Source organism: Canis lupus, chromosome 14 (genome assembly GCF_011100685.1).
Source record: "Canis lupus familiaris isolate Mischka breed German Shepherd chromosome 14, alternate assembly UU_Cfam_GSD_1.0, whole genome shotgun sequence".
NCBI classification, from domain to species: domain Eukaryota; kingdom Metazoa; phylum Chordata; class Mammalia; order Carnivora; family Canidae; genus Canis; species Canis lupus.
In genome coordinates, this window is record NC_049235.1 from 53,692,742 (window position 1) to 53,713,736 (window position 20,995).

General features: G+C 36.1%; 1 protein-coding gene across 10 annotated transcripts in view; it reads left to right on the forward strand.

Annotated features, from left to right (window-relative positions):
* FOXP2 (forkhead box P2) overlaps positions 1 to 20,995 on the forward strand; it is a 555,335-nt gene that overhangs the window by 252,929 nt on the left and 281,411 nt on the right. Inside the window, exon 4 of one of the 10 annotated variants that reach the window (XM_038557405.1) lies at positions 1,677 to 1,732. The exons of the other annotated variants lie outside the window; for them this stretch is intronic. The gene's annotated coding sequence lies outside the window, so the exon portion shown is untranslated. The remainder of the gene's footprint in view (positions 1 to 1,676; positions 1,733 to 20,995) is intronic. 10 annotated transcript variants of the gene reach the window in all.

A 20,995-nucleotide genomic window follows, 5' to 3' on the forward strand; every position in this document is an offset into this window, starting at 1 on the left:
ATAGTGAGATTTACTGTATATCATATATTCTACTAAGTGCTTCATTATCTCCTTTCATCTTCATGTCACCAATTTAGATGAGGGATAAAAGACAAACAGTCAAAAAGATTCCACAGCTTGACCATGGTAATACAACTAGTAAACAGTAGATGAAGGATATAAATAGTAGAGGAAGGATATGTTCCCCAGGCAACGTAGCTATACTGTCCTGTTCTCTACTCTCACAAATGTGATGTACTCACTAAACCCTTATATTTTTTTACACAACTTCTTGAAAAGCTGTGGCCAAAGGATGAAGGGAAGTGCCAAAAGAATACATAATGAGATGACTACATAAATTTTCATCCAAACTTATATGTACCCTTATGTATTTGAAAAATGGTGCTATTAATAATTAAACTGGTGCCACAAGTGTAAAGAGAACATCACTGGACAAACTGGGAAGAGAAAAAGTGGGGAAAGCCATGCAGTTTTAAATACTATTTTAAATATATTTTTTAAAGTTTACTTAGTTATTTTTAGAGAGAGCGAGCAAGCAGGGGGAAGGGCAGGGGGAGAGAATCTTGAGCAAACTCTCAAGTGTGGCACCCAATGCAGGGCCTTATCTCAAGACCCTGAGCTCATGACCTGAACTGTAATCAAGAGACACTTAATCAAGTGAGCCACCCAGATGCCCTTTTTAAATACTTTAAATATTACCAATATACTCTATGCAGGTATATTTCATTTACACAGTGGCCCTTGAGATATTTGTGGTCAGTTTCCCCCAAAGAATTCAGATACAGACTGGTTGGTTCATTCAGAAGAGCATGTGACTCTTAATCTCAGGGTCTTGAGTTCAAGCCTCATAGGTGTAGAGATTACCAAAAGAAATTAAAAAAATAAAAAGAATATAGATGCTCTGAGAAGTTCTGGGGCAACTTCTCACAAAATTAGTGACTAGAATTAGCCAATTCCATCCAATTCCAAAGTCCATCATTACTCTTACTAGCTTTTTTTCCATGTATAAATAAAATAAGGTTGATTTGCTCTCAAAAAGCAAATAATGAAAGTAAATTCTAAGAGTTCTCATCACAAGGAAACATTGTTTTCCTTTTTTTAAATGTGTTTATTTTCATTGAGGTAAAATTGGTATATACCATTCTATAAATTTCAGATATATAACATTATAATTTGACATCTGTATACACTACAAAGTGATTACCATCAGAAGACTAGTTACCATTCAATACCGTGCTATTGATTACCTCCACTCATTTCACCCACTCTCCGACCCCTTTCTTCTCTGATAATCATCAACCTGCTCTCTGTATCTGTGAGTTTTTGATACTCTTTTGTTTGTTTTAGATTCTGCATACAAGTGAAATCATATGTTGTCTTCCGCTGTCTTATTTCACGTAGCATAATATTCTCAAGGTTCATCGATGTTGTCATAAATGGAAAGATTTTGTTCTTTATGGCTGAGTAGCAGTCCATTGTATATAATATATTCTCTTTATCTATTCACCCATCAATGGATGCTTAAGTTGTTTCCATATCTTAGCTATTGTAAATAATGCTTCAATGACCATAAGGGTGCATGTATCTTTTTGAATTAGTGTTTTCATATTCTTTGCTTAAATACCCAGAAATGGAATAACTAGATCATATGGTAAGTCTATTCTTAATTTTTTCAGGACTCTTCATACTGTTTTCCATAGTGGATGCACCAATTTGCTTGCCCACCAATCGTGTATGTATACATTCTCTCCACATCCTCTCCAACATTTGTTATTTCTTGCTTTTTTTTTATTATTAGAATGATAATAGCCATTATAACAGGTACAAAGTGATATTCCATTGTAGTTTTGATTTGCATTTCCCTAATAATTAGCAATGAATATCTTTTCACAGCCTATTGGCCATGTCTACCTCTTCTTTGGAAAAAATGTCTGTTCAGACTCTCTGCCCATTTAAAAGATTTTTTTAATTCTTCAGTTGTATAAGTTCTTTATATATTTTGGCTATTAACCTTTTATTGAATATATGATTTGTAAATATCTTTTCCCAGTCAGTAGATTGCCTTTTATTCTGATGATAGTTTACTTCACTGTGCAGAAGCTTTTTAGTTTGAGAGAGTCCCATTTGTTAATTTTTGTTACTGTTTCTCTTGCCTTTGGAGTCAGACTCACTACATATCACTAAGATTGATGTTTTTTCTAGAAATTTTATGGTCTAGGGTCGTCCATTCAAGTGTTTAATCTATTTGAGTTAATTTTTATGCCCAATCTAGGACAGTGGTCTAGTTTCATTTTTTTGCATGTAGCTGTCCAATTTTCCCAGCACTATTTATTAAAACAACTGTTGTGTATTCTTGCTTCTGTTATCATAAATTAATTGTCTCTATACATGTGGGTTTATTCCTGGGCCCTCAGTTCTTTTCCACTGATTTACATGTCTATTATTTTAATACCATACTGTTTTGAGTACTTATAGCTTTGTGGTATAGTTTGAAATCTGACAGTGTGATACTTTTGGCTTTGTTCTTTTCAAGACTGCTTTGTCTTTTCAGGATCTTTAGTAGTTCCCTACACATTTCAGAATTCTTTGTTCTAGTTCTGTGAATAAGGTCTTTGGAATTCTGGTAGGAATTGTATTGAATTTGTAGATTATTTTGGTTTTGATATAAATTTTTACAAATCATAGCACAGGATATCTCTCCATTTATTCGTGTCTTCAGTTTCTTCCATCAGGGCCTAATAGTTTTCAGAGTACAGGTCTTAAACCTTCTTGGCTAAGTTTATTCCTCAGTATTTTATTCTTTTTGATGCAATAGTAAATGGCATTGTTTTCTTAATTTCTCCTGATAGTTTGTTATTAGTGTATAGAAATTTCACATATTTTGCATATTGATTTTGTTTCTTGTCATTTTATTGAATGTGTTTATTCTAATATGTTTTTTTTGGTGGAGACTTTAACGGTTTCTTTTTTTCCTTCAAAAAAAAATTTTTTTTAATAGTAGGCAGTCAATAGTGCCAATAGTGCGATATTGGTTTCAAGTAAGGTTTTTTTATACATAGTATGTCATCTGCAAATAGTGATATATTTACTTCTTCCTTTTCAACTTGGATGCTTTTTATTTCTTTTTCTTGCCTTAATGCTGTGGCTATGACTTCCAAGACTATGTTAAATAAAAGTGATGATAGTAGGTATTATTGTCTTGTTCCTAATTTTAGAAGAAAAACTTTCCATTTTCCACCATTGAGTGGGATGTTAGATGTGGGTTTGTCATATATGGCCTTTATTATGTTGAGGTTAGGTTCTCTCTGTACCCACCTTATTGAGAATTTTTTATCATAAATTGGTTTTGACTTTTGTTTTTTCTGCTTCTGTTGAGATGCTATTATGATTTTTATCCTTTATTTTGTTTTTGTGGTGTATCATGTTGATTGACTTGTGGATATTAAACTGTCCTGCATCCTTGCAATAAATCCCATTTGATCATGGTATATGATTCTTTTCTGTATTGTATTATTAAATTCAATTTGCTAGTATGTTTGATAATTTTTGCATCTGTGTTCATTAAGGATATTGGCCTATAATTTTCTTCTCTTTCTCTCTCTCCCTCTCTCTGTTTTTGTGATATTCTTATCTAGTTTTGGTATCAGGATCAGGGTAATGCTGGTCAGATAAAATGAGTTTGGAATAATCCTTCCTCTTTAACTTTTTGAATATTTTAGAAGGATAGATATGAAGTCTTCTTTGAACATTTGGTAGAATTCACCAATGAAACTGTCTAGTTTTAGAATTTTGTTTAGAATTACTGATTCAATCTTTTTACTGGAAATTGATCTATTCGGATTTTCTTCATGATTCAGACTTGGAAGACTGTGTATTTGTAGGAATTTATTCATTTCTTCTAATTTGCCCAAAGTGTTGTTATATAATTATTTGTAGTAGTTTCTTATGATTTTTTGTATTTCTGTGGTATCATTTGTAACTTCTCTTTCATTTCTATTTTTTATTTATTTGAGCCCTCTCTCTCTTTAAAGATTTTACTTACTTATTTGAGATAGAGCAGGAGATAGAGAAAGAGAGTGAGCATGAGTGGGAGGTGGGGCATAGGAGCAAGGAGAAGCAGGCTCTTCAGTGAGCAGGGAGCCCAATGTGGGACTCAATCTCAGGACACTGGGATCATGACCTGAACTGAAGGCAGATACTTAGATGACTCAGCCACCCAGTCACCCAAGCCCTCACTCTTTTTCTCGTTTAGTCTAACTCTAAAGGCTTGTCAATTTTTTTTACCTGTTCAAAGAACCAACTCTTAGTTTCATTGATCTTTTCTGTTGTTTGCTTAGTCTTTATTTCATTTTTTTCCTTTCTGATTTTTGTTATTTCCTTCCTTCAGCTAACTTTGGGCTTTATTTTTTCTTCTTTTTTAGTTCCTTTGTGTTATAAGTTAGATTGTGATTTTTCTTCTTTCTTGTGGTATACCTATATTGCTCTTCACTTCCTTCTTCGACCTGCTTTTGATGTATTCCATAGATTTCAGTATGTTGTATTTCTGTACTCATTTGTTGCTAGCTTTTTCCCCCCCCATGATTTCTTCAGTGATCCATTGGTTGTTCAGTATCATGTTGTTTAATTTCCACACTTTTGTGTGTTCTCCAGTTTTTTTTCCTTGTAATTGACTTCTAATTTCATACCATACAGTCAGAAAAGATGCTTGATGTGATTCTGATCTTCTTGAATTGAAGCAAGACTTGTTTTGTGGCCTAATAGGTGATCTGTTTTAGAAGATGTTCCATGTGTATTTAAGAAGACTCGGAATGCTTCCACTTTTGGATGGATGTTCTATATATATCTAATAAGTCCATCTGGTTTAATGAATTGCGTAAAGCTAATATTACCTTGTTTTCTGTATGGATGATTATCCAATGTTGTAAGTAGGGTGATGAAGTCCTCTACTATTATTATATTTCTATCAGTTTCTCCCTTTATGTCCATTAATATTTGCTTTATATATTTTGGTGCATCTATGTTGGGTGCATAGATATTTATAAATATTATGTCTTCTTGTTGGATTGACCCCTTTATCATTATGTCTTTTATTATAGCCTTTTTATTAAGTCGTTTGCTAATATTAGTATAGCTATGCCAGCTTTCTTTGCATTTTCATTTGCATGGAATATTTTTCTCCATTTCTTTACTTACAATTTTTGTCCTTATGTCTGCAGTGAATCCTTTGTATATAACCTAAAGATGGATTTTTTTTTTAGCCACCCTGTGTCTTTTAATTAGAGAATTTAGCACAGTTATATTTAAAGTAATAATTGGTAGGTATGTACTCATTGACATTTTGTTATTTTCTGGCTGTTTCTGAACATTTTCTCTGTTAATTTCTTCTTCTTCCCTTATGGTGTGATAGCTTTCTTCAGCATTATATTTACATATCTTTCTCATTTTCTTTTGCACTTACTATAAGTTTTTGCTTAATGTTTACTGTAAGATTCATATATAACTTCCTATGTATATAATGGTTAGTTTTAGTTGATAGGAACTTAAATTTGAACAAAAATTACATTTTAACACTCTCTTCCTCATATATATATATATATATTTTTTTTAAGATTTTATTTGTTTATGAGAGAGAGAGAGAGAGAGAGAGAGAGAGAGAGGCAGAGACACAGGCAGAGGGAGAAGCAGGCTCCACACAGGGAGCCTGATGTGGGACTCAATCCTGGGACTCCAGGATTATGCTTGGGCCAAAGGTAGGTGTTAATCTGTTGAGCCACCCAGGGATCCCCTCACTTTCATATTTTTGATGTCACATTTTGCATCTTTTTATTTTATGCAGCTCTTAACTAACCATTTTAGTTTTAGTTAACTTTACAACTTTTATTGTTCAGCCTTCATAGCTCCTTTATAAGTAATTGATCCAATATCTTTGCTATATATTTACCTTTTCCAGTAAAATTTTTATGTTCATATATTTTCTTGATATTAATTAGTACCATTATTTTCAATTTAAATAAGTCCCTTTAACTCTCTTATAAGGCCAGTTTAGTGGTAATTAACCCTGTAGTTTTGCATATCTGGAAAACTCTTAATTTCTCCTTCAATTCTGAGTGATAACTTTGCAGGGTAGAAAATTCTTGGATTTTTTCTTTTTATTTTATGAGACAATGGATATTAGCTGAACCTATTGTGCTAATCATTTTTGCAATATATAAATCAAACCATTATGTTGTATTTCTTAAACTTTTAAAGTGATATATTTCTCAATAAAACTGGGGGTAAGAGAAAGCAAATAATTGTCATAAATTGTGAAGGAAAAGAGTAGACATCCATAATCTTAGCATGCTTAAGTTAATTATATGGATCTTGTAAATCTTTTTTTTTTTTTTACTCTTTCTTTTATATATCAGTTACAAGTGAATTTATTTTTTAACTGGCATTCAAGGTTTTATCCATGTAATCTGTGTACATCTGTGTATCATGCTGGCATGGAATCAGAATCAAACAATATTCAATGTTACAGAAAAACAGAGCTACAGAACAGTATTTAATCCAGTGGCTCTCAAATACAATCTGTAGATAAACGCCACCATGATTAAGTGGCTTGTGATAAAAACAAAAATTTCAAAGGGAATGTTCTTTTGATCATCATCTCTCTTTCTTGGAAAAATAATAGTTGGCATCCTAGCACTCTTCCTAGTTTTGTCTTGTCCTGTCTTTTCTTTTTCTTCTTTCTTTCTTTGTGCTTTTCCTCCTCCTCCTGTTTTTCCACCTCCTCCTCCTCCTAGAAATGTATAAGTTGTTGAATTCAATATGCTGGCATGCTCCAGTCAAAGTCAATCCCCTTTTCTTACAGAAGAAAAAAGTGGACCATTGATATATTAAACTTGTCAGAGTACCCAACTGTTGCTTTTGCTTGCATGCCTACCATATGTGAGGCACTGGGCTAGGTAGTTTTTATACCTTGTTCATTTATGTTTTACAATATCCATATAAGATAATTATTCTTATATCCATTACATTTGAGAAAACTGAAGTTAAGAAAAGTTCAAATGGCTTACCCAAAAAAGCATGGAATATAAGTGGCCCAACTCAGAGTTCAAGCTTAGAACTGTAGAAGCATGATTTCTTCCCCTCCAGTGCCTCAAAGAGGCTGTGTTATCTCCTCATTCACTCATCTTCCCATTTTCCTCAGTTTTTTCATGTTATCTACATTTCCTTATACACAATTTTAGGTTTAGACAACAATTAAATTAGTAATATTGCACTATTTTCATTTAACATTTCACAATCCTCAACAGAACAATTAGTCCAGAAAATAAAATTATACATAGTATATAGCCCTTTTGTTTACCAGGAAAATTTTGATGTTAAAAAATACTGTTAAAATAACATTTTCAGAGCAAGCAGTTCATAAATTTAAGGTGATCAGCTATTCAAGCTTCATAAGTCACAGAAATTTCTAATAAAAATATTAAGACATTCTCCTGAAAATTGTTATATTATTAATTTGTTATATTATGCTTTAAGGCACAATAAAGTAAAACTTCATTAATTCTCCCTCAGAGAGAGAAGTTCAAAATAATGTGGGATTTAAGGCAATCACTATTTTTAAAATTATTATTCATAAGAGACACAGAGGGAGAGGCAGAGACATAGGCAGAGCGAGAAGCAGACTCCTCAAGGAGACCCCGATACAGGACTTGATATCCAGACCTGGGATCACGCCCTGTGCCAAACGCAGATGCTCAACCACTGAGCCACCCAGATGTCCCCACTTAGCATTTCCTAAGTGCTTATTTGTGTTCCTTAAATGAATCAGGACAATACCTTAATGTTTATTGGATGTTTACAATGAGAAAAATGGTCAACCAAAGGCTGTGAAGTACAAAGATCATATGATAAAGTTTGTTCTTTGAAGAGGCTTATATTTTAATAAGAAGGGAAAAGATATACATGGTACTTTGTCAAGTAGAGTTAAGAGATTCCAGTGGCCTTCTCTTTTGGGACTCATTATTTACTATTTTGACTTGTAATTATTTGTGTACCATGGTTTATCTCCGCTACCACACTGTAACTTCTTGTTTGAAGTGATTTTACCTTATCCTTATTTATAATTCTCAGTAGCATCTGAGGCAATATATCACACAATGAGTAGCCCATAAATAGCTTCGGGATAAATAATGCATAAAACACTAAGAATACTAAGATATCTGTATATCTTGTGGTTTTTCTTGTTTCTTCAGATAGACCTGTATTACTCTGAACTTCTTCTATATCTCTTCTGCCCAGATGCATAGAACTGGTAGCAGGTGCTATGGAATCCATAGGGATTGGGTTGCTCAGGAGAGTTTCCACAGAATAGAGATTAGTTGAATGAAAATGTGAAAAAAGAACTGCAGAGAAATTGGGGGGGGCACATTCCAAGCAGGTGGAAAAGCAGGTAAGATGTTTATAAGTTACATTTTTTATTACATTAAGCAGAAAGTTATATTGTATACTTAGTGGGCACTGCAGACTTCTAGGATGGTATGATTTTTGTAGAAAAATACTGGTGAAGATTGAAACTAGAGTATAGGTCTTACCTATCAGCCAAATAGGAAGCCTATAATGTCAGTTTATATATTATCATTAATAAATATCAAAGTAATTCCAACCTTATGACAGAAGCTGTGTCATTGATTATTTGGAAGAAAATACATTGTTTTTCATAAATAAATGTATTTCTTTCTCTTCTTTTGCTCTTTTCCGCCCAGAGAGTATAAATCTATGATTTAGAGCCTGGGCTCTGTAGCTAATCTGCCTTGCTGCAAATCCTCTTTCAGGCCCTTACTGTAGGAACTTGGTTAAGTTACTGAATAGCCAGAATATAAGGTCTACTCATGTCACAGAGGCACAAAATAACAGGGGCTAATTACAGTATATTAGTTTCCTTTTTCATAAAAGTCCAGCTTGGTATAGTGGCTGTTTTAGTTATATTCTTATATGACAAACTGCCACAAAACTTTAGGGGCTTAAAAAAAGCTCTTGACTCAAGGGTCTGGAATTTGAGCAAGGCTCAGTGAAGAAGGCTCATCTCTGCTGCATATCATATCAGCTGAGCTGACTCAAGTGGTTCTTGAGCATTCAAGATGTGCTAAATGATATGTCTCATGCCTTTGTGCTGGCTGCAGCTGCAGCCACTTGATTCTCCTGCATGTGACCTCACTCTCTTCATGTGGTCTCTCATTTGGTAGTCCAGCCCAAGCTTCTTGATGTGGGGACCAGCTTCCACGAAGGTGCCAACAGAGGCTGCAAGGCCTCTTAAGGTCGAGCCCAAAAGTCACAATGTCATTTCTGTTGCATTCTATTGGCTAACATAGGTTACAGCCCAGATATAAAGGGAGGAAAAATACCTTTGGATGAGAGAGATGGCAGAGTCAGTGCAAAAGGACTTGTAGAATGGGAGGAATTCTTGGAGCTATTTTTGGAAATAATCTATCAAAATGAACCTGCTCTGTGAGGTCTTGAGGAGCCCAGACTACCTTTTCATCTTGCTCTGCCATTTCTGGTGTAGCCCTCCTTTATGTGGTCCAAGATGACTCATCACCATATTCTCTTTCCAGCCAAAAGGCAAGGAAAAGCACCGTGAGGTAGATATTGTCTTCCTTGTCATGAATACAGCCAGGATTTAGGTCTTTGTCACAAGGCCTACCTAATCAGAGGCCTGAAAGTGAAGTCTTGTTCTGGATGGCCAGAAGACACTGGACAATTGAGGATTCTATTTCCATGAGAGGAAAAAGGAAGGTGGATGTTAAGGGACAGTTTATAATCTCTGTGACTGTTACACAGCTGCTTTGTGTGTGAAATGGGGGTGATAGATAGCTGCACCTGCTTCATAGGGCTGTTGTGAAGGTTAATGCACAGTATGTGCGAGAATGTAGCCCAGTGTCTTAGGATAAACGTTAGCCATCACTGTTCTTTTGGTTTAAAGTCACAGAATTCCTACCACCTTCTAGGCTCTAGGTTCTGGACTCTAGATGTAGGGGTGGGGGGTTCATCAGATATTTTTTCACACCTGGAAGACTAAAGCTCTCCTGAGGAAGACATACTTAAAAACAAATAATTGCAGCAGGAGGTGAGTGGTCGGATAGAAATGTGGCTAAAGACCTTTGGAGATGGATAACAGGGGTGCAGTAAAGCCCAAGATTTCAGAAAGGAGCTAACACTTAAGTTTGACTGTGAAAATTGAGTCAGAAATGACTTACTTCAGAGGCACTGAAGACTGTGGCATATTTAGGAAATGGTCATGAGACTGATTATCCCCAACTCATAGAAGCTGGATACATTGTGAGAAATGACCTTGAAAAGGGAACATAGGCTCAAATTGTGAAGGGCCTTGTGTTTGATATCCATCAGTTTGGGAATAATGTAACCTCTCCTAATTCTCAATTACTTCTGAATATTGGGATAATAAGAGCATAGAATCATCATGCAGATTAAGGGACAATATAAAGTGCTTAACACCAGTGCCAGACACATATTAAGCCCCCAAATAAGCATTAGCACTGGCTAAACTATAATAATAATAATAATAATAATAATAATAATAATAATAATAATAATTACAGAAGAGAAAAAAAACAAATTTGAGATATTTAGAAGATACACTTAGTTAATATTTAAAAGAGTGATAGATGGTGACATTACTTTGGGATTTCCAGTCATTAATAGATATGAAATTCAAAGTGGACTGGAAAACAAGTGCAGTATTACAAATATGGAGTTGGAGACACTTTTCAAAATTATCCAGTGAGCAATAGGTATAAGGACTATGTTGAAAATCTTTGTCTGGGCTTTGGACAAAAGGTCAGAGTTAGAAATAAAGAGCTGCCAGGAGTGGCATCTCCCTCTTAGAAGTGGAATGAGTTTGGCCATCTGGGGGGATAAATAGAAAATAGGTCCAAGAAAAATGAGAAAGGAATGATTGCTTTCTCCACCTAGCCTTCAAAAGTTCATTCTAGCTATCGTGACTTGAGGGCACGCGTCCGTGCTGATAGCATGAGAGAAACTAGTGGCATTAATTCTACTGGAGGTACATGGTCCTGTCCCCTGCCACATAAACCCAGGGCGTATCTCCATAATATAGTTAGAATAAAGACATATCCTTTCCCTCTGACTGGACAGTGGGCAGGTGACTCCTGGAGCTTCAGGGTTCTAGCGAAGGTTGAGAAAGCCACGGGGTCCCTTGGCTGTCGCAATGATCTCTTTAGAAGCTTTTTTATGCCCCTTGGAAACATTCTCCTCAATGCAGCCTACTGATTAGTTTAAAAAACAAAAATCTGATTATGACTTAAAATCATTTAAAGAGGTCCCACTGACCTGGGCCTGAGGAAGAAAGCCCCTGCCTACTTCACTGACATTTACTCAACTTTCTTTCACAGCCAGCAGATGGACTTCTCTAGCGACTAGTTGTGCCATCCTCCTTTTGCCCAACGCTTCCTTTGTCTAGGGTGCTCTCTAGACAATGACCCTCTCCCCGTAGCCCTTACAGCTCGTCTTTCTGAGTGCAGCGTGGGCCTCTCTTCCTCCAGAAAGCTTTCCCTGACTACCCAGACTCAGTCAGGTCCTCTTGACTAGATGCACGCACAGTCTTCGTGGTATTCAGCCTGAATTATGACTGAAGTTCTGCTTGTGCAGGTAATAGTTGGATAACTCTTTTCTTCACACCACTGAAGGTTTAGCTCTTCAACAGCAGAGAAAAGTCTGTCTTATCTACTAATGAGGCTTGAATCACTCCTGCCTCCACCTCTAACACGAGACAGACTGAGGAGTAGACATAGGAGTCAGAGGGTCCAAATAACAGCTCTTCTAATGCTAAATCTTGTTTGGAGATCTCAGCCAGACCTGCGGTCCAAATTAGGCTTCCTGCTCATTCTCTCAGAATTGAACCTATTTACCCAAACGTTAGAAGAAAAAAGGGATAACGTAGGCCTCTCTGCTCTAGCTCTGCTAGCTATGAGAGAGTTCCTCGTTTAGGATCGGTGCTTACAAGCCATTGCTTGTTGCCTTTTGAATTTTTTCTCTTTTAACCAATGTCTTCTTACTTCAGATAAGGCTTTCTAACCTCCCTAATCAAGTGCACAGTAATTACTTATGGTTTCTCCTTTATGCTGCTTTCCCTGAACATAACACACGGCATAACAAACAGTCCTTTAAGGTTTCTTAAAGGTTTTACTACAAACAGCAAAGAGGAAAATTATAAGAGGTAGAAAACTTTCTCTCTTACCCCCCTGCTTTCTGGAGGTAAAGCTTTTTAAGCTTTAGGGTTTTTTTTTTTTTTTCTTACTTTATAATGAAGAGCAAAAAGCACAAAAATATACTAACCATGGGATTTGTTTACCAAATGCAGGACATCCTGGAATTGGGAGGAAGACTAGATTCAGGCCACCCAAGGTCACATAGGTCCTTACAGCTACTTCAGGAGCTGAGAGCTCCCCCTGGACCACTGCAGTTTTGTGAAAGGAACCAGGGAGTGTGGCCAGGGGCCAGGAAGGGCTGTAGCAACTACCCTGTGGTCCTTCTTCTCTTTCACTTCTGCTGGTTTAGCTTTGAGAATGCCACGCTGACCTAGATTTAGGGTTCATAAGTGGGGAGAATCCTGGGAAAGAATGCTAATCCTGGGCAGCAATCAATTGATAGATGCAAGAGGAAGAAGAACAGAATAATCTCCAGACTGTTTGGGGCTCAGGATCCTCAGGCTATTTCTGAGTATATGTGTATCAGGGCATTTTGTTTATCTGAGAAACTTCCTATTATAATAGGAATTATTCAGTAACATTTTAAGTTATTTAGCATGTTTTCATATGACAAAATACATACTTACTGCTGAAATATTTGAAAAATGCAGGAAAGTATAATAAGGAAATATTAATCACACATAATCATATCCCCTATCTCTTCTCCCAAATGTGCTTTTTGATTTTACATCTAACATGATTAAAATAGATTGTGAGCAACTTAACCTTATCAGAAAAATTACTCAGAGAAACAGTTTTCCCAGTCTTCTGTAACAGAAGTATTTATTGTCACAGGTAGTTAATTTTTATATGAATTTAACTTCAAAAGTTAAATGCTATATAAACATAGATAAGAACACATAAATATGTTAAACCCCAGATATCCTCTAAGATAAGAGGTTCCTCCCTAGTTCTGTTTATTCATTCATTCGGTTATTCAATCAATCTCTTGTTTATTCATCCTATAAAAAATATTATCCACATGGGCTTTGAAAACACCTATATTAGAGCAAATAGAGTTGTTTCATATAAAAGGTATGTTAATCTTCAAGTTTTTCACCAGAGTATTGGACATTTGGTTAAAAAGTATTCTCTTCTCTTGAGGAAATTATATTCCATTTCCACCCTGACATACCACGCAGTCCAATGCTGATGTCATTTCATTGTAAGCAGCGACTGTGGGTCAATTCTAAGTTGTTAAGAATTTCCTTCTTTTCCCAATGGGATACACATGATTGCTGTTGGGAAATGGTTTGAAATCAGATTTAATCTTTTGTTTAAGTTTTTTTTTTTTTTTTTTAATAGGATGAAGGAGATTTGAACCAGTAAAAGTGTATTTTTTACTGTGTGTTGAACAACAGAATTTTGGCTAAGATGTAAGCTTTCAAGAAAAGTTAACAAACTCTAGATACCCAAAACATTGTCAGTGGGTAAACAGAAAAAGGTCATAAACTTTTGTAGAGTTCATGAAAATATTGCAAGAAAAGGTTCTTGTAAATTATTATAAAATGCAGCATTTCTTAAGAATATCCTGGTGTGGTTTCTTAGGTGACAGACAAGGTAAACTAATTAATCGAAAATTTGTTGGCATAGTGCTGTTGAAAAAAAATAGATATGGGGCGGTTTGGGGAAAAGGAGAGAATGAATTAGAGCACTATCAGAACAGTAAAAGATTTTGAAAGTCAGAGAGACCTGTCACAGTAGAATTGCTTCCTTCCAATATTCTGTTTCAACTGTATTTTTAAATTTCACCTTAAGTTTTCAATCATGGAGTTCTCAATATTAAATGCTTATATTTTAATATATAACTTGACAGGGAAAGGTGCAAGATTAATGCCATTGATATACAAAGTGAGTTAAAACAAGGCTTGACAAGAGGTTTACGTTGGCCAACTGGTTTTTCAAATCTCCTAGGTCATATTTATTTCACCTCAACTTCCTTAAAGAGTTTCCTTTCAGTTTTAAAGCAGGTGTCCTTCTCATACCTCACCAGATTTGGCAGCTGGGCCTCCATTACCCAGTGGTGAATTATAAAATGAGCCTCACCACTGTGACTACACATCACAGTCCTGTTAATGTTTCTGTAAAAATGGCAGTTTGTGTCATCTGACAATTTACTATTTAGTCTAGTGAGGAAGCTGTCTTTCTTATTGTTGTTTTTTCCCTAAGAATTTTGCATTTTAAAGCCAGAGGCCTTCTTGGGAAGTAGGGTTACTGAAATTTCTAGGAGTTTAAATTCAATGACCCCATTTCCTTGCCACAATTGTGGAATTTCCTCGTTACATCTTTCTTGCTGTTAAAAAAAAAAAAATTGGACTTCTTATTACAAGCTGTAGTTCTGATAGTCACATTTCAGAATTTATAATATTGTGGCTCCACAAATTTGGTAAAAAACAAAACAAAACAGAAACAACATACTTTTAGAGAGATAGAAAGGAGATCATCATGATGTCTCTTGGATTTTATCCATAGGCAGTAGCTTGTTATTTTTTCTTTCCAAGACTCTTAACAAGCTGATGTTTAGATTTAGGGAATGCATAGCCTAGAGAAAAAGTAGTAAGAAAACATATATTGGAAATGTTATAAAGTACTAGATTCATCAAAGAAAAATAGATGGAAATTGTCAGTGATTTTATAGTAACTTCATTGGCTTGTAGTCACTAAGGCCAAATTTTGCCACACAGCTTATAGGGATGCATTAGTAAAAAAAAAAAAAAAAAGGGATGTATAAAGATATATAAAATAAAATGGTGTAATCTTGTATACTAGAAATGAAAGTAGGGGGATCCCTGGGTGGCTCAGCAGTTTAGCGCCTGCCTTTGGCCCAGGTGGCAGTCCTGGAGTCCCGGGATCGAGTCCCACGTCGGGCTCCCGGCATGGAGCCTGCTTCTCCTTCCTCCTGTGTCTCTGCCTCTCTCTCTCTCTCTCTCTCTCTAATCAATTAATCAATCAATAAATAAATCTTTAAAAAAAAGAAAGTAGAAGATGAAGGTCAATAAAATATAACAGAGTGCTGCAATGACCATTAGATTTGGGCTGCAGATTTGGTTATGCCATATTTCCTATATCATCTGTCTATGACCGGCTTTTCCTGAGTAATATGGTAAACACTGACCACCATGTCATGGCTAGAGTGGATATGAACGTGCTTACCTAAGCCTGTTTATTTGCATATGTCCTGATGGAATCTAGACAGCATTCCAAAGTACAACTCAGTAAAACTAACTTTACAGCAGACCCAGATAACTTGGCCCATTTATGCAGTTTTCTGAAGACTCCTAAGAAACAATCTCAGGATTTCTGGAAGAATGAATGAATTGCTTCTCTCAACAAGATTCTAGATGAGAGTTAGGCCCCACAAATATGAAGGGTACTGGAGTTCAATGAACGTTTATTCTGAGGTTTTTTTTTTTTTTTAAGATTTTATTTATTTGAGAGAGAGAGAGAGAGCGCAGAGCAGGGAGGAGAGGGAAACAAGCCTGCTTAGCAGAGTGCCCAATGCGGGGCTCAATCCCAGGAACCTGGGATCATGACCTGAGCAGAAGGCAGATACTTAACCGACTGAGCCACCAGGCACCCGTATGTAGTTTTTGATTAACTATGCACCCTCTGCCTTCCTTAAACATCATATAGGCAGACTTTAAGGTTGACAGCCTTCTGTAAAAATTAAAACGTTAACTAAAAATCTCTCTCTTCTCCAAAAAAAAGAGTACCTATATGCAAAGATAGGATTTTTCACAGGAAACTCTTAAGAAAGGGCATGTTAACAAATTACTGATCAATCCCCAATTGTGTCCAAACACCATATGGCCGGACAAAGATGATTGTAGCTTAAAAAAATTTCAAAGCAGACCATAGAATATCAAATGAGATTTAGACCATGAATAACTTACTCGTTTATGGTAAGAAAAATGCATAAGAAGTTCAAAGAAGAGTTAGTGACAATTAAAGGGGTTTTTGTAGCATAAATATTACCAAATGACATAATTATAAAATACACACACAAAAATAAAGAATTTAAAAGTAGAAGAAAGCATGTGGTATAGTTAGCTTACACAGTACAGTTTATCACAATTTAAAGAGGCAGAGAATAATGGATGTTTTCATATGAAAATGAAATGTAACAGAATTTATGAAGATTAGCACTTCATAATTGTCACTGTCAAAAATCATTTACTGGGTAGTTTACACATTCCACAGAGAGGTGGTGCTCAGGAGCAGTACTTAAATTTGCTTATGAGAAATTCTGTAAGATATATACGTAATCAAATCAAATAAGATATATAAGATACTAAGATATATAAGAATATACAAAAATAGAGTATTAAACTGGATCATTCTAAACCTAAGCTTCACTATTTGTTATATATAGCAAACTGATGGCTTGCAGTCCAAATCTTCATACAAGTGTTGCTTTGGCCCTACAATTTTTAATTTTTTTTTTAATGTTCAGAAATCCAGCTCTAGAAAACAAGAAGCTCTGGGAATTCCAAACCCACATTTCCGTGTAGCATCATGTCCCTTTAGATTGGGTGTGCATCCGTCTGTTTGCCACATTTCCTACCCTCCTTCTTCACTGGGTTGAATATCTACTTAGCCTGAGTGAGCATCTGGATTCAGACTCCTGGTTCAAGTACTTTCCTAAGTACCTTACTCAAGACATCATACCTACATGAATGCAAGGGAAAGATTCAAATGAGAACTTAAGTATGTTGTGATTGCATGTTTTCTGAGTGATACTTCAGTTAATATTTGTCTTTCACCATTTGGGTGAGCTCCACAAGGGCACAGAGCACATCTTATTGCTTACCATGGTGTCTGCAGAACCTGGCACAGTGCCTGCCTTGTTCCAACAGATTGAGAAATGTTTCTATAACTAATGATAGTAGTCAGACTATCCACAGATACTAACGTAACACATCCCTGTTCAAAATGTGCTTCATTTTAGAAGTTAAAACACTAACGATAAAATAGTTCTTTTTGTCCATAGCTAACCAGGTATTAAGAAACATCAACTGACCCTTTTTTTAGCCAAGAAAATATTTGGTTCTGAAATGTCCACAGAAACCTAATGGTTTAGGAATCTAAAGAATCACAATAAAACCATCCTTATTAATTCTAGTTTGAATTCAGCTATGCACTATAAAAAGAACACTAGTTAGAATAAAGGCATGCCAACCGGATTCATATATGTGATTTTAAAATAAAATAAATACACTTGACCTGTGAACAACATGGATTTGTACCGTGTGGGTGCGATTCTACTCATATTTTTTTCAATAAATACAGTAAGGTACTGTAAACGTATTTTCTCTTCCTTATGATTTTCTTAACTTTTTTTCAAAATCTAGCTAACCTGGGATCCCTGGGTGGCGCAGCGGTTTGGCGCCTGCCTTTGGCCCAGGGCGCGATCCTGGAGACCCGGGATCGAATCCCACGTCGGGCTCCCGGTGCATGGAGCCTGCTTCTCCCTCTGCCTGTGTCTCTGCCTCTCTCTCTCTCTCTGTGTGACTATCATAAATTAAAAAAAAAAAAATTAAAAAAAAATTCAAAATCTAGCTAACCTTATATAAGAATACAGTATATAATACATATTACCTGCAAAATATGAGTTGATTGATTGTATTTTCTTTACAGCTTTGGTCAACAGTCAGCTATGGTAGTTATGTTTTGTGGGAGATTGTAAGTTATACATTGAGGGCTCAGTCAGTTAACTGTCTGCCTTCTCAGGGTCCTGGGAGGAAGCCCTGCATCAGGCTTCCTGCTCAGCAGGGAATCTGCTTCTCCCTCTCCTTCATGCCCCTTCCCTCGCTTGTGCACGTGCTATTTCTATCTCCCAAATAAATAAAATCTTTTTTTTTGTTGTTTTTTTTGTTTGTTTGTTTTTATTTTATTTTATTTTATTTTATTTTTTTCCAAATAAATAAAATCTTAAAAAAAATTATACATTGATTTTTGACTGCAGGGCAGGGGTGGTTGGTGCCCCTAGCCCCCATGTTGTTCAAAGTTTAACTGTATTTTAATTTCATAAATTATGAATATGTGATTTATAACATTTATGTCAAGGGAAAATACGTTGTCAAGATCTTTAATATGGTATCTGACAGAGTGAGAATCCTTCATTTGTTGTGTGCCCGAATCCCAATGCTCACGAAAAAGGAAGATATGCTCAGATGGTGAGATTTTGCCAGGTGGAAACTGAAGCACAGAGTTTTTCAATAGATGGAGGGGAGCATTTGGGCCAACACAGAAGTTAAAAAATGATGTTGGGAGTCAAAGTCTAATAAGCCAGCATGGGAGATTGAAGGAGGCCCAAAGAGAAGGATCCAGAAGTCACAATGAATATGAACTTTGTGGGACCAGAAACCTAGGAATTATAGTGATGCAAATACAACTGAGAGTGAGTGAGGAAGGGTTTGAAATGTTGTCAAGAATAAGTTTTCAATCTGACTTGTTTTAGGGACTGAATACATCATGAAGCATGGATGAGACAACTAGTTTTAAGTGGCCAGCAGCAGAAAGACCTTTTGAAATAAACACTGAGTGACTCTGAAGCAGAATCCATGAGCACTTGTGGGATCAACTGGGAAGATAACTAAAACAATCTGAATTGCCTCTTGACAGTGAAGATTTTCTGATAGAATGCAAACATTATTTTTTTTTTCTTAGCTCTGATTTTCCTGGGTTTCTTTCATCCTCTGGCTGCACACAGTGATCCCTGCACAGCTTGAAAGTCTTCTTATAGTAGTCTCAGGTCCTACATCCTCACATTACCAACTCCCAGAGAAGATAGAATTTGTACCCTGTCATTCCTAGAAGTCACTCTGGACCAGGTTAGTCAAGTGCCTTACCCTCATACCAGTCATGTGGCCAGGTGAATGATATGTGCTGATTGGCTAAGGTCTTGCTTGTTCCTTGACCATTTCTGAACTAATTTGTAGCCTGGAGGGTTGAGATAAGCTGATCGGCTTAAGAGAATCAGTGTGGAACTAGTTGTAGAGTCAGTCTTCCAAACCTTGTGGCTGAGAAGTTAGGGTACTCAGGAAGAAGAAAGTATAAAATGGGTTCTGATGAGGAGGGCAATAAATGCCCAGCATATGAAGAACTCAGCATAGTCATTTTTGTCATGGTAGTTGGAACATAGCAAAATGTACACGGAATATCAAGGTGATGTGCAATCCAACAATTCTGGAGAAGTTGTTGCTGATCTCATTCCTCTTGCCCCTTAGGTCAAGCTAAAATATTTTTTGCCACGTGTATTTCAGAAACTTTCTACCTAAAACAATAATAATAGCTCTTCCTCTTATGCCTTTCATTCTTTGTTTTTGACTTTCCTTCTTGAACAGGTTAGTCCTAAAGCCATTAGGTGGGGCAAAAAATAAGGTGTCTGTGTGAGAAATGGTATGGAACCATTGTGACTAGCATAGGGTGTGAGAGCCTTACCATGGTGTGGCAGGAGAGATGTCCTATCAGGATACCAGAACCTGAGAACAGAGAGGAACAGATCCACACAGAAGGGCAGCCTGGCATGGAGTGGGCTAAGGATTATGTCTACATGGGGTGAACGGCCTGGTGTGGGACCAGACCTCAGAAAGCAATACTGCACACACACAGGGGGACTACCACACGTATCAACTGACAGTTGGTGAGGAATGGAGTAAAGGCTATATTCTAGAATTTTAAACCAACTCCCAACAAAGTGATGATTAATTGCAAAAAAGAAAAGAGTAACTTTATAGAAAAGCTTGGCAGATACCACTTTAATCAAGTGATCAAAGGGAACACTGTAAGTAAGGAGATAGACCAAAATCATGTACCATCTGATAGATCATAATGAGAAAAATAAAGCATTCATTTCTATGTTATATTACTATGTTTATTCAAGAAGATGCATTACTTGAAACTAATCAAGAGGAAACACAGACAAACTAAAATTACGGCAATATCTACAGAACAACTAGCATGTAATCTTCAAATGTATCAAGGTCATGGAAATCAAAGAAAGACAAGAACTTTTCAAGACTAGACAGGGAAGCTAAATGTAACTGCACTGGGTCCTTTTGCTACAGAGCACAGTATGGAGACAAGTGACTGAATTTGTAAGGAGGCTGAATATTAGATAGTATTAGTGCTAAAAATGTATTACTGTCAATTTTCTGACTTTGATAGTTCTGTGGTGAGGTACGCAATATTTCTTATTCATAAGAAATACACACTGAAGTATTTAGAAGTGATGGGGCAAAAGGCTGGCAACTTACTTCAGGAATAGTTCAAGAAAACAGTTCAGAAAAAAAAATTCTCTATACCATTTTTCCAACTTTTCTGTAAGTTTGTGACTGTGGCAGTATTTTTCCAGGTTCTCTGTGAGAACTGAAATTTATAGTAGGCAAAATTGCCATTCACTCAATGCATTTTTGAATATTTATACTGTATGAGAAATGGACACCCGCAAATAAAATAGCCCTTGTTTGAGTGGGTCAACCCAAGAGCTATAGTAGTGTAAAAGGAAAGGAGAAGTCATTTCTGAAGGGTGTAATTAAAAAGATGCCAAGTGGGCATACTGAAACATTGTAATAAGCAGAAAAGGGCACTAGGGCATTGCAGAGAGGGAAAAGACAATCAAAAGCTCAGAGGCTTTGGGTAATATTGATGAATAAAGTTTGGTTCAAGCATGGGGGTTTATCTATGGAGTAGAGGGGGACACAATTTGAAAGGAGATA